Raw genomic sequence first — 14,301 nt, 5'->3', positions numbered from 1 at the left:
ATGCGCTGCTCTTTGAACACGCTAAGACTCCTCTCTAAGCCCTCAGGATGAGACAGTCTTCAGGCTGTGGCTTCCTTTGCCTGGCAAAGCAGTAAAGCTCTTCCTGTCTACTTCACCCTAAACTCTGTCTCGGAGATTTAATCCGCACCGGTGTACAGAGGCCGAACTTTGGCAACACCAGCCGGCTTAGAATACAAAGGCCTCCGGTCTGCTGGAGGGGACCCCTGCCCATCCACTCTCCTGCGTTGGGGTTTATCATCCCGCTGAGGGGATGTTACATCCCTAAGCAATACCAAGCGCTGTTTGGCATATTTTAAACTTTGTCTAAATGGCCTCAGACCGTCTGCAATCTTCTGCAAGTTGCTTTGCAGTTTGTTTCTTTTCTAAGGAGACGGGTGGCCAGCAGTGGGAAGATTCCCGGTCCTGGAGCCCATGCCTGCACTTGGCAGTGTGACTACATCAAATCACACAGCCTCCCAGCCTCAGTTTCTTCATCTGTAAAACAGATGGGGAGGCAGCGGGCCATGCCCGACCCAGACACGGTCCTTCTTCTGCTCCCAGCGCTGACGGCAGCCCCCAGCCCCTGGCACCTGTTGCCTAGCCCAGAGCCGGCTCAGAAGAACTGCCTGAACTCTGCCGCCTGACCCGGCCGGCAGACAGCGGAGCCTACAGGGTCTTCTCCATTTGTCCCGCATCACTGCTCCAGTGGCTCCCCCAGGGGGCCCTGCTCTACCCGAGGTCTCTGTCTTTGGCTGACAGGGGGTTTCTCCAGCCCTTTGGGCTGCAGGGGACTCAACCACCCTTCCCAGAGAGATGCTGCTGGTGTCCTGGGCCTGGGCCAGGCTCTGACCTTCACATCCCCCAGTGTTCACCCCGCCAGCCGCTTCCGAGCCACCTGCCCGACACCAGCCCCAGGCTGCTGCTTCTCAGCCTCCTTTGCTGTTCTCAGCTCTTCAGCCTGTGGGCAGATGCCCGAGCCTCGGTTTTGGAGCACATCTCATCCCGCTTCCGTAGGGATGCCTCCCTCACCGGGGTTTGAAATACCGGCGCCACAGCGAGGGCTGCCAGGTTCGCACTGAGCTGCAGACTTCGCCCCTGAGCACAAGGCCTCAGCCACCCAAACCCCTCCTCCTGACGCAGACCAGGAGCCCTGACGGTCACGTCCAAAACTAGACTCTCAGTCACCTGTCCCCAAAACCCACTCCATGCCAGCCCCCACTCAACGAATGGCGAGCTCATCCTTGCACCTGCTCAGACCAGCACCTTGGGAACGCGCTCATCCATTTCCTTTCGCTCATTCCTCCTGGCTTATCTTTCAAAACACATCCAGAATCGCCATCTTTCACTGTCCCGCCACCCCACCTGGCCCGGGGCTGCTGTGACCTCTCTGCAGGATTGCAGGAGCCTCTGCTGGTTCCCCTCACTCACCCCGGCCCACCTCGGAGGTCTGCTTGACCCAGAGGTGGAATGAACCTGTGAAAATCTACATCAGGTCCCACCGCCCTCTGCTCAAAACCTACAAGGGGCCCCTCTTCACACAGGGCAGCAGCCAACATCAGGACCACAGGACCCGGCCCCCACGCCCCTCAGGCCACAGCAGCCACGGCTCCCGTGGGCCCAGAACACACCGGCTGCAGCCTTGCCTTCTGCCTCCCAGGCGGGGCCCTGCCGCCCACCCCCCCGTTCATGCCCTGGAACCTTGGCTCAAACCTCCACTTGTCAGTGAGGCCTCCTCTGGCCTCCATGGTTCCCCCAACCCTTTCCCTGCTCCCCTGATCTCCATAGCGGGTGTCACCTGCTAGCATCTCTTCCCAGTCTGCCTCCCCTCCCTGAAAGCTCCGCGGGGACAGGGCTTGGGACACACGGCACCCTCTGGACACGGGGAGAAGCTGCAGGAGGAAATCTCAGCCCAGGCCCCAGCCGTCCTCAACCCCTCCTGCCCACAGCCAGCTACACCCCCAGGCCTGATACTCACACCCACTCCTGCAGCTCTGAAGGCTTCAGCCCTTCTCCTGGCCAGGCCCCTTCCCCAGCTCACTCCTTTGTGGGCCACTCCCCACCCCAACTCCCCACTCCAGCCATTCCCCTGCACAGCCCTGGGCCCACAGTGTGAGAACGTCTGTCCTCTCAGCAGGACCCGAGAGCCCAGGCCAGGGCCTGGGCACAGAAGGAGAGAAAGGGAGGCAGGGAGGGCGGGGAGGCCTGAGGGTCTCAGGAGCTGGGGGCCGTGGGGGGCTGGGGGCAAGCTGTCCCGGCACGGGCTTGTTCCACGGTACCTGGAACGGCCCTCACGAGAGCCGCCTGGCTGTCGGGAGCTGCAGCCCTGACCGCTGACACAGCACAGGGGAAGGGAGCCCTTTCCCCCTCACTCGTGTTGCCCCTGAACTGGGGCGCTCTGAGAGCCGGGCCATGCGTAGATGGTGTTTCCCCTGGTTTGGAGGCGACCATTTGTCTCAGAGGGTGGGCAGCCTTGCTCCTTCCGCGGCCGGGCCTCCCCATCACAGCACGAGTTTGTCCTCTCTGCCCTCGGGAGGGACTCTGGGCTGGCTCTCCTAGCCTCTCAGCCTCTCCAGGATAACAGACGACCAGCCCAGGCCAGTAGTCCCAGAATGCCACTGAATGCATTTTAATATTGGAACCCTGAGCTCTCGCCCAGGTAAAGCTTCTTCCTTCCACCAGCTCGGGCCTGCCTTGGCCTGCACCTGCCGTGGAAGTGGGTGCCTGGCCTGCTCTTTCCTGCCCTTTTCACTGTACCCGCTGCTGTTTAGGGCAGCTCCAGGGCTACGGAGGGTGGTCTCGGGGAGTAGGACTGGGGACACAGTGATAGGAAAAGTCGACTTGATGGGCCCAGCTGGGGAAGCTGACTTACTCCCTTGGACAGTTTGCAGGTTCCTCAGTGGCCGCTGGCTGGAATCCTGGCACAGGCAATGCCCTCCTGGGCTGGCTGCTCTCAATCCCTCTGCTGGGGCCCTTGGTCTCCTTCAAGGCAACCCTCACTGGTGTTGGGCACCCACCCTTCATCCCACCATTGGTGGAAGGGGACCGCGTTTCCGTCAGGTTCCATGTCCTCCGCCTGGCAAATCCCTAATAGCCTCCTGCCTTTGGGCTTTCCCAGCAGTGGGGGTCACGGGTGCTGGTCCCCACATAGGCACACGGTAATCTTCCGTCTCCAGGCCCACCGTCACGGTCACACGATTCACTTTGGACGATGACATGGGGACAGCTGTGAGCCAGCTGTGTCACTCCCAGGAGAAAGCGTTAAGGTCCAACGCGCAACTCGCCACATCCTTTTCCTTCAGCCAGAGCAATAGGAGGAGAACACATAAAAGCTGATGGAGGGTCCCTGAGTGACTATGGGACCAGAAACCTCCACCAGCCCGTGCTGGGCAAGGAGTGTGAATGGAAAGAAGCATCATGGTGTGAAGCTCTTAGCTTTGGGGGTGCTCCCTACTGCAGCATCACCTAGTTGGTCCTCATACGCCAACCAAAGTCAGACTCCAGACCTCGCATTCCCTACGATCCAGTGCCTCCCCTGAAGCCTTCTCCCTCTTGCTTGGGGGAGGGGGGCACCCTTCCCCCACTGCTCCCCTTTGGGGGTGGTAGGCACAGCACACAGCAACCCTCCTACCGTGGGGTCTTCAACTTCCCAGATAGCCAGAGGCAGGGTGTGGACCAAGGCAGGAACAACTAGCCTCACCGTCTTGCAGGGTGCCCCTGGAATGCAGCCTGGCATCTTGCTTCAGGGAGATGCAGGGCTCTGGCCTGGCTGTAACAGGAACCAGGAAGCAGCATCTTCACCCTTCTCTCACTGTCCCTCAGACCTGCGTCTCCTGCCCCAAGCCCTGCTCCCTTAGATGAAAGTTCAAGTGGGTCTTGTAAGTCTCCGGATATTGCTGGTATAATAAAACGTTTTCCTGTCACTTTTCATCCAAAACAGCATTCCTTCCACGATTGACGTGCCCCCTAAGTCAAAGTCAGAGACCCTTGCTTGGTGAGAGCTGCCCCTTCTCCCCAGGGGGCTCAGAGGCAGGACTCCCTGTAGGGCCCTCTCTGCGCGGGAAATGTCAGACCCCACCTCACTGGAGGGGTGTCCCCGGAGCCTCGGAGATCCCTGAAGAGCCCCTCCAGGCATAGCTGCCCTCACCTGAGAGCCCAGCTCTCCCTTCGCTGGCCCCTCTGGACGAATGTGCCAGGCTCGGGCACGTCAGTGCATGGAAACACGGCCTGCGGTGCGTCCTTGCCCGCCACCCTCTCCAGGCAGCCTCCCACTTGGTGTCAGTTTAGGCCAGACTTAGCCAAGTGCCCAATGTGGCCCCCTCCTGGGGGAACCTATCAAAGGCTAAGGGTCTTCCTGAAGCCCCTCTGGCCTGGTCCAGACGATGTGGAGCGATCCCTCCCCTACAGCAGGCCAACCGCCTTCCCCAAAGAAAACCTCCTCTCGCACCTTCACGCTCAACTTTTTAAAGTCGAGAGGGTGCCCATTCTTTCACCAGGTACTTACTGAGCATTTACCATGTGCCAGTCACCACTGTGGGGACCAGGGATACCTCAGTGAATGAAACAGACAAGAATCCCTGCCCTCGTGGGGCGGCCCTTCTGCTGGAGGAGATAAAAAGACACACAATAGACTACTCTACATAAAATAGATAGCCAATGAGAACCTACCATATAGCACAGGGAACTGTACTCAATACTCTGTAATAACCTGAACAGGAAAAGAATCTGAAAAAGAAGAGATATTGCATATCTGATTCACCTTGCTACACACCTGAAATGTACACAACATTGTAAATCAACTCTACTCCAATAACTAACTAAATAAATAAACAAAACAGTCAGTTACAATCCCCGAACTACCTTTTTGCATAATAAAGATCTCCAAACCTAAAATTAATAATAATAAGACACACAATAGTGCAGCAGATGACACAGCATTAGAATGCCACTGTCCTGTGAAGGAGACACCAGAGAGAGGGTGCGGAGTGAGACCGCAGTGGAGAGGGCACTGCCACTTTAAACACGAGCCTCAGGGGGGGGCCTCAGGGGGAAGGTGATGCTGGAGCAAGGGCTTGGGGAAGGTGAGACCGTGGACCATGGAGGAAAGCATTCTGGGGCAGTGCAAAGGTCCTGGGGCACATCAGGCCTGGCACACACCAAGCAAACAAGGAGGCCAGTGTCGACAGAATGAAGTGAGACAGGGGAGAGAGGTAGGTGTTGAGGTTAACAAGCTCCTGGGGGCCAGATGACACAGGCCTCTGAGAGAGCAGGAGTGGGGGGCGAGTCTCTGAGCAGAGGAGAGGTGTCTCGCGTCATCCATCGTAAAAGGATCGCAGGCAGCCTGGGGAATGGGGATGTGGAGACCAGCTGGGGACCAGCACAGTAACCCAGGTGAACTTGGGTCCCGGAGGAGGAAATGCAAGCGGTGAGAGAGGGTCACAGCAGGACATGTTTTCAAGATCGATCGAGCCAAATGGACTTTCTAGTTCACTGAAAGTGATACGAGAGAGAAAGTGAGGCCAGGACAGCCCTGGGGCGCTCGGCCTGAGCAGCTGGACAGCTAGGGCTGCCGTCCCGAGACAGGGAGGCTGGTGGTCTGGAGTTCAGGAGTGGGTATCCCTGTCCAGAGCCGAGGAGAGGCCGGGCTGGAGACAGCCGGGGCCTGAGCACATGGGCCTGGCGAGGTCACCGAGGAAGCCAGCACAGACACAGAAAAGAGGTCCAAGACAGCGCCCAGCCAGGAGGCTGACAGCGGCGCCGAGGCCCAGCGGGTGTTTGTCTAAGGCCTGGAAGCGCTGGCTGCCACTGCCTGTGCAGGTCCCACCCACGTACCTACTAGCCCCTACTTTCGAACGTGGGACACTCACCATCCACTTGTCCTCTGCATTTGGGGGTCTCGACCAGAACTGACAGAAAAGCCCCATGTTAATCTCTTGCTACAGGGTCATTCTTTGGGGACCCTGGTACAGGTAGATGAGAAAATGCAGGCCAGGTTAATGTCAACGTCTAGGTCAAGGGCACCCAGCAGAGCCAGCACCCTCCACCTGCAAGCCCAGATCTGTCTGTGGGGCTGGTGGGGGTCTGGGCACATCCCTGTCACACTGCAGTGGTTCTGAGTGCCCGAGGACCCTGCAGCCTCCACGTGTCTGCACTGACGGGTCACCTGGAAGGCCTGAGGGGCAGAGACGCCAAGGCCAGCCCTGGACTGGGCACCGCAGACCGCCCCTCCTGCAGCAATCAGGGCGCCTTCAGTGTCAGGACCCATGGCCACACTACGCCAGGAGTGACCACATAGAGGCATGTCCGCCTTCAATACCTCCTGTTCGATTGGACGGTGAGCTGAAGACGGGTCATCAAGTTCTCATCAGGAGGGGTGGGCGGTTAGCGGATGACGCTGGGGCCCTCACGGGGCCCCTCCCCTCCCCCTGGTGCTCACAGCGTCCTGGCCGACAGTCTCTGCCACCTGTGCCCCTCCTCCCTTCTACCCTTTGCATCTGCCATCTGTCTGTCACCAAGACCCAAATAGCACTTCTCAGGGAGCAACCTCATGGGCATCTATACGAACTGATAGCGTATCCCAGGAGAGTTTCCCTCACCCCTGCCTCGGCGTGGGGCAGGGTGCATGCTGAGAGACGCAGTGCTCACCCTCACAAGGACCTCACAAAGCAGGGACCCCCGACTCATTTCACAGGTGAGCAGAGCAAGGCCAGTGTGCGTGCCGCCAGGACACGTGACTCTGTAGCCTGCCCTCCCTCAACCACAGGTAAAGAGAGAACCTTACTAACTCCCGCTTGGCAGGTAAGAATTTCGCTATTTCTGCTCAGACGATAGATTCCTAACCAATTAGCAGAAAACCGTGGAAGGTTGGTAGCAAACATGAATTTTGATAAAACAGGAAAATGCAAGATCCCATTTGTTGAGAACACTTGCTGCTGCTCCCTCAGCATTACGCCCCCTCCCCCTTCCACAGCACTAATCCCACCCAGCCACCCATGGGGTCTCAGGGGAGCAGCAGCTCTGCAGCCTCCAAGCACGGAGCTGGCCTCCTGGGCTGAGCCAGTTCCTGCATCCAGTCACTGAGATGGAGATGGGCTACTGTCACTGCTCGTCCTGGCAGGAACTACAGCGGCTGTGAACACCAGAACCAAGGCTCCTTCTGGCTGGACGTGAGAAGACTCAAGTTGTTCAACAAGCGGCAGTCTGCCATCTTGGGAGCCGATATGAAGCAGTCATTTGTTAAATCTGGCGCTGTGGAAGGCAGTATGGGGAAATGGGCCTTGTGACACTGCCAAGCCACTGAAGCAGGTCCAGGAAGATCCCACATGCCACGGAGCGGCTGGGCCCGTGAGCCATGGCCTCTGAGCCTGCGCGTCCGGATCCTGTGCTCCGCAACGGGAGAGGCCACAGCAGTGAGAGGCCCGCGTACCGCAAAAAAAAAAAAGTCAACATTTGTAGGGGAAACTCTCAGGGTCCCCAAAAAAAACTGGGCAGACAATTGGGTAAATGTTCCTTCAGCTCAGGATTCTGTACCCCTTCTCCTCAGGCACACAGTCACGCAGCCCTTGATCCCCACATCCAATAACCCAGTGCATTCTATCAACACCCCCTCCCAGCTCAGACATGGAGGGGGCAGGGCGCTTGCCCTTCTCAGGGAGTCCCACCCTCTGGGCTTCATCCACACCCACCACCCTCTCTGGTCACCTTCCTTCTACCAAACGTGACCCCCTCAGGATGGGGAATCTGCTTGTACAAGCTTCCCAACCCTCTCTTTATGCTATAAACTTCATGTGCTGAGTCCTTCTCTTCCAAGAAGCCATTAAACACCTAGGCTTGCAAGACTGTGTCTCTGCTATGTGTTTTAGGGGAATAGTTTGAAATCAAACTGTGACTCTTGGTATATGAGTTGGTGTCCTCCAGAAAACAAACCAATAGGGTGTGTGTGTGTGTGTGTGTGTGTGTGTGTGTGTGTAAAGGAATTTATAACGGATCAGTCCATGTGATTATGGAAGCCAACAAGTCCCAAGATCTGAAGTTAGCAAGCTGCAGACCCAGGAGTGCTGATGGCGTAGTTCCAGTCCAGATGCCAATAGGCTTGAGACCCAGAAAGAGCTGATGTTTCCATCTGAGTGCAAAGGCTGGATGAACTGATGTCCCAGCTCAAGGCAGTCCGGCAGAAGGCACTTACATGCTTGTGCTATTCAGGTCTTCAGCTGATCGGTGAGGCGGAGCCCCATGGGGGAGAGCAAACTGCTTTCCTCAGTCCACCAATTCAGATGCTAATTTCAACTCCCTCACAGACACACCCAAAGTAATGGTTGACCAAACGTCTGGGCACTGTGTGGCCCAACCAAGTAGACGTATGAAATGAACCATCACACTAACAAAGTTCCAGGCTGTACCTGCCTCTATGCACTGGAGCCAAGGCACACGGGAAGCAGTCGTTTCTGGGGGAATCTGGTACAAAGAGCTTGTGTAATCTCTCTAAGGTTATCCTGCTACACTGAAGTCCAACTCCAGGTTTTTACGAGCAGTCTTCCCCCAGCCATATATTCCCTCCTTCCTCTTTGTGGTTACCCTAGTCTTACGGACCACTCAAGGCCCAGCAAAATGTGCACCCCTACAGTCTGAATCCCCCCTTCCCAGGCAGGGCTGATAGGGGATAATCTCTGAACAAAGCTGGGGGTGAACTGAAGACCAGTAGTGAGCGTCCAGCTGGATCCTGACAGCAGGCAGGGCGAGCCGACATAGACCGATAGCTGGGTACTGGGGCCAGGGATGGAGAGGCAGGAGAGGAGAGCCCACGGAGCAGACATGGGCCCCCACTCAGGACTTCCCTTCTCCACAGCAGCGGTCCCCAACCTTTTTGGCACCAGGGACCGGTTTCGTGGAAGACAGTTTTTCCACGGATGCTGCGGGGGTGAGGATGGTTCAGGTGGTAATGCCAGCAACGGGGAGTGGCACATGAAGCTTCGCTCACTCGCCCACCGCTCACCTCCTGTTGTGCGGCCCACCTCCTAACAGGCCGCGGACCGGTACCAGCCTGCAGCCCAGAGGCTGGGGACCCCTCCTCCCCAGCACACACTCCTGGGTGAGGCAGGACATAGATGGGCCCCAGGCTGAGCAGCTGGACTCTGTCCCCTATGGACAGACACTCCAAGATAAAGATGATAGCAGGAGCAGAGAGGAGCTGAGTCCTGCCCAGATAAGAGATAAAGAGACCACATATACCTCATTCTTGAGGCCAAAGAGACCTTCCTGTCTACACATGCACAGAAAGGGTCCTCAGGGATCAAAAAGGGGCACCATCCCATAGTAGGTGATGTCAACCTACCCGTAGGCCTCTTCGCTGGAATCCGTCATGGCTAAGAGATGCACATGCGCACAGGGGAGGACCCTGAGATGTACCAAATATGGACTCAGAACCAGGCAAAGCAAGATGATTGACCAGAGGAAACCCAGAAGCAATGCCCCATAAAAGTGATTCCAACTACCACGAGGGTGCGACTCTCTGAGCTCACCCGTGTGAGTCTATTCACACATACATTTTTTCCTCCTAATAAACACTTTACTTGCTCCACTACTTTCTGTCTCTTCATGGAAATTCATTTCTACAAAGCTGACGGGCCAGGGCCTTGTCACTGGACACTGGTCTTGTGGCTAGGGTTCAGCGCTCTCACAGCCTGACTTCAGTCTGTGGCCAGGGAACCCAAATCCTGCTTCAAGCCACCTCAGGCTGAGGCCACCCAAGATCATGGGGACAGGATGCACCCAAGACAACTCTGCCTCCTTCACCAACCAGGCAGAAGTGCAGACGCCATTTCTCCGCCGCCATCAGCTTGAGACCCAAACCTGGCCCCTCCTGCTCTACTGAAGGAGACAAAAGGGACTCATCTAGAGGGCTGGGCCAAAGGCTACGGTTATCTCCACTGCCAGCAGCCCCCTCCCCTGTGAAATGCATAATGCACCATAAGTACTGCTCAGAGGCAGATAAAAATAGCTTTGAATCAAAGAGGTAGTTTCCTTATTTTGTCTCCAAGGACACAGATCAGAGGGCTGGACGGCATGTGGGCAAATCAGTTTTTGCTCTTGGCAGGAGTTTCAGTGCTTTTCCTCCACAAGCACAGAAAAGTCTGCCGATGTCGATATCTGAAGCTGAGATAATAGGCTGGAGCAGTGGTTTATCTTTTCTTGACCCACTCCCAGCCTTCAAGGTCTCCGCTCTCTTTCTGTAGACACACAGGATAAGCCAGACATAACAGCAATAGCAGAGAAGTCCACCAGGCCCGCTGGACCGATGAGGCTGTGTAATGATGACCATCGCCCTCCAGCGCAGACATCTTCTGCCTGCAACTCTGCAGACCCATAGCAGCAGCCCCATTTTACAGGTGGGAAAACCGAGGCTCAGAGAGGCCACATTATTTTTCAAGCATCAGTGCTAAGTCCAGCTACCCTCAAAGCCTGAGGTCTTTTAAGACTCTGCAGATGTGGAATCACTATCTTGGCTTTGCCTCCTGCCTCCTCCACTTAAAAGCTGGGCCACAGAGATCCAGGCTCTTAATCTCTCTGAGCCTCAGGTTCTTCGTCTGTAAAATGGGAGTCAAAACTACTTCCAGAGCTGTTTGTAACTCAAAGGAGATCGTGTAAAGGAGTTTTGTATTCTGCGAATTGACAGGTAGATACTAGTTATTGTTATTCTTATAATTGAGCACTTAATGCACACAAGGCACTGCTCACCAGGCCCCTAGGAGGCAGGTATGATTAATATCCCCACTGTGCAGCTGACTGATTGAGATGCAGGAAGGCTAAGGCCTTGCCCACAGCTAGGAAGAGGCAAAGCCGTCACTGGGACAGAGGCAGCTGGCTCCAGCGTGGGCACAGTGAAGCCTAAACATGGCGATGGTTACCACAGATGTATTTTCCTACGCTGAAGGGTGACGGTGCCTTGCAAGGGTATCTTCGCCTCCCTTCAAATCCTCCCAAAGGTTTATTCTATCTATTCCGTAGTACAATCCTCAGTCTGGGGAAGAAAAAGATCTGATAAAGCACACCAAGGTGTTGCTGCTGATAAAGCGTCTGTAAGCAGCAGGGGTGTTTGCATCCTAATCAAAGCCTGGAGGGACGGACAAGACAAACAGAAGGCAGACAGAGGGTCAGCGCCCAGCACGCTCCTCAAGGGGGCGGGGGAGGGGGTCAGGGGGGCGAGGTGGGCGGCGCTGGGAAGAAGGAGGCTTTAGCTCACTCTCCTGGACACTCACCCCAACAGTGCGCTGGGCTAGAGAGCAAGTCCAAGTACACCCAGGCCCCACAGCAGCCCCTTGGTTCCAGGGCGAGGACGTGGGAGGGGTCTGAGCATACAAGCCACGCCCTGGGGTGGAGCCCCCGCAGAACCACCTCCTAGCCCCGCCCCCAACTGCCCAGCGTCAGGGGGAGTGTCAGAGCATTCCTTCCTCTGTAAGATGGTACGAGGGCCTCTCTCCCGGGTGGTTATGAAGGTTAGATGAGATGCGTGTATACGAGTCGTGATTGCAGAGCAGATGATCACAGGTGGCCATTGCCCCCTCCACCCCCATGCAAACTCCTCCCCACACCCATCGCGCCTGCCTCCCGGGCTCGCTCACCTCATGCCGCTCTCACTGCTGTGTCGAGCGGGTGCTAGACCTTCAGCCCAATGACTAGCACCCAGTCCCTCGTGCCTTTGGCCAGAACAGGGTGGGCAGTCCAGATGCCCCAGTCCCTGGCAGGCAGGGCCGAGGACCCCTGTGCCCATGGGAGGAGATGAGCAGAGCTGAGCCCAGGATTTAACCTGAGACCCAGAAGAACGCTGCCTTTTAGGAGGACTTCCTGGAGAAGTGCTGAGGCCGGCTGCCTTAAGCCATCTTCTCCACGGAGTACTGAGGACTGAGACATGCATGAAGCGGAGCGAGGGGAGGAGAAGGAAAAGAGAAAAATATGCATTTATACTGTCTTTTATAGTTATATAATTGCAGTTGTATACCCTTCCTTTTCCCTCACTCTGGCTCCCCTCCCTTGGCCCCTTATCAGGCATCCTCAGACCCCCTTGTAACATTCAGGATGGCGAGTATCCAGGTGCCTCCCCCAGCAGCTGCGGCAGCTACCCTGGAGGGGGAGCCACACCAGAGCAGGAGAAACAAGGGAAGCCAGGGTGAGCTCTCTGCCTTTGGGGAATCACAGAAAAATCATCATCATGGCTGAGCTTCTACTCTATGTCAGGACCAGACGAAGCTAGCTACATACAAGATCGTTAGCCTCACAACAGCCTGGCCAGGAAAGTGGCGTCATTCCCATTTTGCAGATGAGAAAGTTTAAATGACTTGCTTCAAGTCAACAACTGAGATAAGATTTCAACACTTTTGTCAGGCTGCAGTGCCAGAGTCAGATAGCCTTCCCAAGACATTGGAGGGAGTGCATATTTGATCCACATTCAGGTGCCTTTCTTGAATCTTCATTCAAAGGGTGTCTCTGGGAGGTACCCTGATAAATCCAGATGTTTTTACTCTGTTTCTCTGATAGAATAAAGTGATCGGGAAAGGAAGTGTGTATTGTTGTTTTTAAATTATAACTCCCTTTACCTTCCCATGAAATAATGAAACTCGTTTCTAAAGGGGAAAAAATTAAATCACATCCATGTTCTGTCAAGATGGGCAGCATCACCTCAGAATACAAACGGTTCTGTTACTTTTCAAAGACCTTTTCCTCATTATAAAAATAATAGACAAGCATCAAAATGGAATATATGATACGTTAGAGGAAATTTGAAAACGCAGAAAAGTATAAAGAAGAAAATATAAATCACACAAAATTCCTCTATGAAAAAACAACCAGTATTACAATTCTGGTGCATTTTCTTGCTTTGCTCAAGTCCACTGACATTATAACCTGTAGGAGTGGTTGTAAGACTTCAAGTGGGAAGAAGGGGGGTGGGGCAGGGCAGAGCTGAGTTCTGCTGGTTAATGGTGTTGACATTTTCTGGAAGCTCAGCCCCCATTTCCTCATCTGCAACCCCCATGGGCTTTGATAAACACACAGATGTGAGTGAAAGCAATTTTTACGAAAGTTTGCTAGTTACTCTCCTTGATGGCAGGGACCATGTTTTCATGCCCTTTTATGTGCCCAGAATTTAGAAGACTGCCTGGCCTGTGGAAGCCTTCTATATAATTTTATTTTTTAAATGATGATGAACACTTCTCTGCTTTTTGGCTAAGATCAAGTATAGTATCTGTTCCTATCAGTTTAAAACGGTGATAGTGTTGAAGTCTTTTTAATACACTGGTGTCCAAACATTTTACCAAATTTTATTATACAAATGTTCACGTTCACACTTTTTTAACAGTGTGTCATGTATTTTAAAGAAATCTTATGTGGAACCCAATATCTGATAGCATTTACAGAAGCAAAGTAGCCCCTGTTAAGGGGAAGGGTATAAGAGCCCACCCTACCCCCTCTTGCCCCCAAGGTATTCCCCACAGGATCTGCATGGAAGCTTAGGTCACGATTTGAAAAATAGTTTCAGAAACAGTTTGCAAACCACTCTTTTAATTAATTGAAGGCAGAAATGGGGCTCTGGGACACAGCAAAGTAAAGGAGGTTTCAGCCTCTCCCAGAACCCCATTCAATGGCCACTCAGTCCTTTCCCTCATTCCAGCTTCCCCAAGAGAAAAGGGGCCACGGCAGGCAGTATTGCAGGGACAGCAGCTAGCATTCACCAGCCTGAGCTGAGGCCCTAACCCTACCTAACCCTCAAGGCACCCTAAAAGTCCAATACCATTTGTACGCCCATCTTGCAAATTAAAAAAGAATGAAAGCTTAGGGAGGTTAACTAACTTGCCTCAGATCAATAACTCCTGAGTGAAGGATTCAGAATTGCACCCAAACCAAAGGCCATGTTTGTGGCCACTCGTACTGGAACACACTGGGGGCATCCAGAAAGAGGCACAGCAGAAACACCCAGACGGGAGGAAGGGGCAAGCATGCTAAGGCTGGGGTGCCCAGTGCCAACCCCCCCCGCCATGCTCCCACCCCCACCCCCCTTTGACAAGGCCTTTGGTGGCTGGATGCCAAAACTCCTCCCTTCTCCCTGGATGGGAAGCCGGGGGTGGTAACCCAGGAAGCACAGTGTGGAGGATGGAGTTGCCTGGGCTCTAATGCAGAGAAGTGGGGGAACACTGATGTCCCCATATGTGGCCCAGGCCCGATCACCAGCCCAGAGCACATGCAGGACCCCAGTGAGGGGGCTGGGCTGGGAACCTTGGCCCCAAGAGCAGGGCCTCCACCACATCCCTAAGA

At 54.9% G+C, this 14,301-nt stretch overlaps 1 pseudogene; it reads left to right on the top strand.

Annotated features, from left to right (window-relative positions):
• The first annotated feature begins 13,195 nt into the window (after window positions 1–13,195).
• Window positions 13,196–13,340, top strand: LOC117313069 (U2 spliceosomal RNA; annotated as a pseudogene).
• The last annotated feature ends 961 nt before the right edge of the window (window positions 13,341–14,301 follow it).

The sequence above is a fragment of the Tursiops truncatus genome, chromosome 7, assembly GCF_011762595.2.
Source record: "Tursiops truncatus isolate mTurTru1 chromosome 7, mTurTru1.mat.Y, whole genome shotgun sequence".
NCBI lineage: Eukaryota > Metazoa > Chordata > Mammalia > Artiodactyla > Delphinidae > Tursiops > Tursiops truncatus.
Note: the sequence above shows the minus strand (reverse complement) of the source record. Positions and strands in the feature narration are given on the sequence as shown.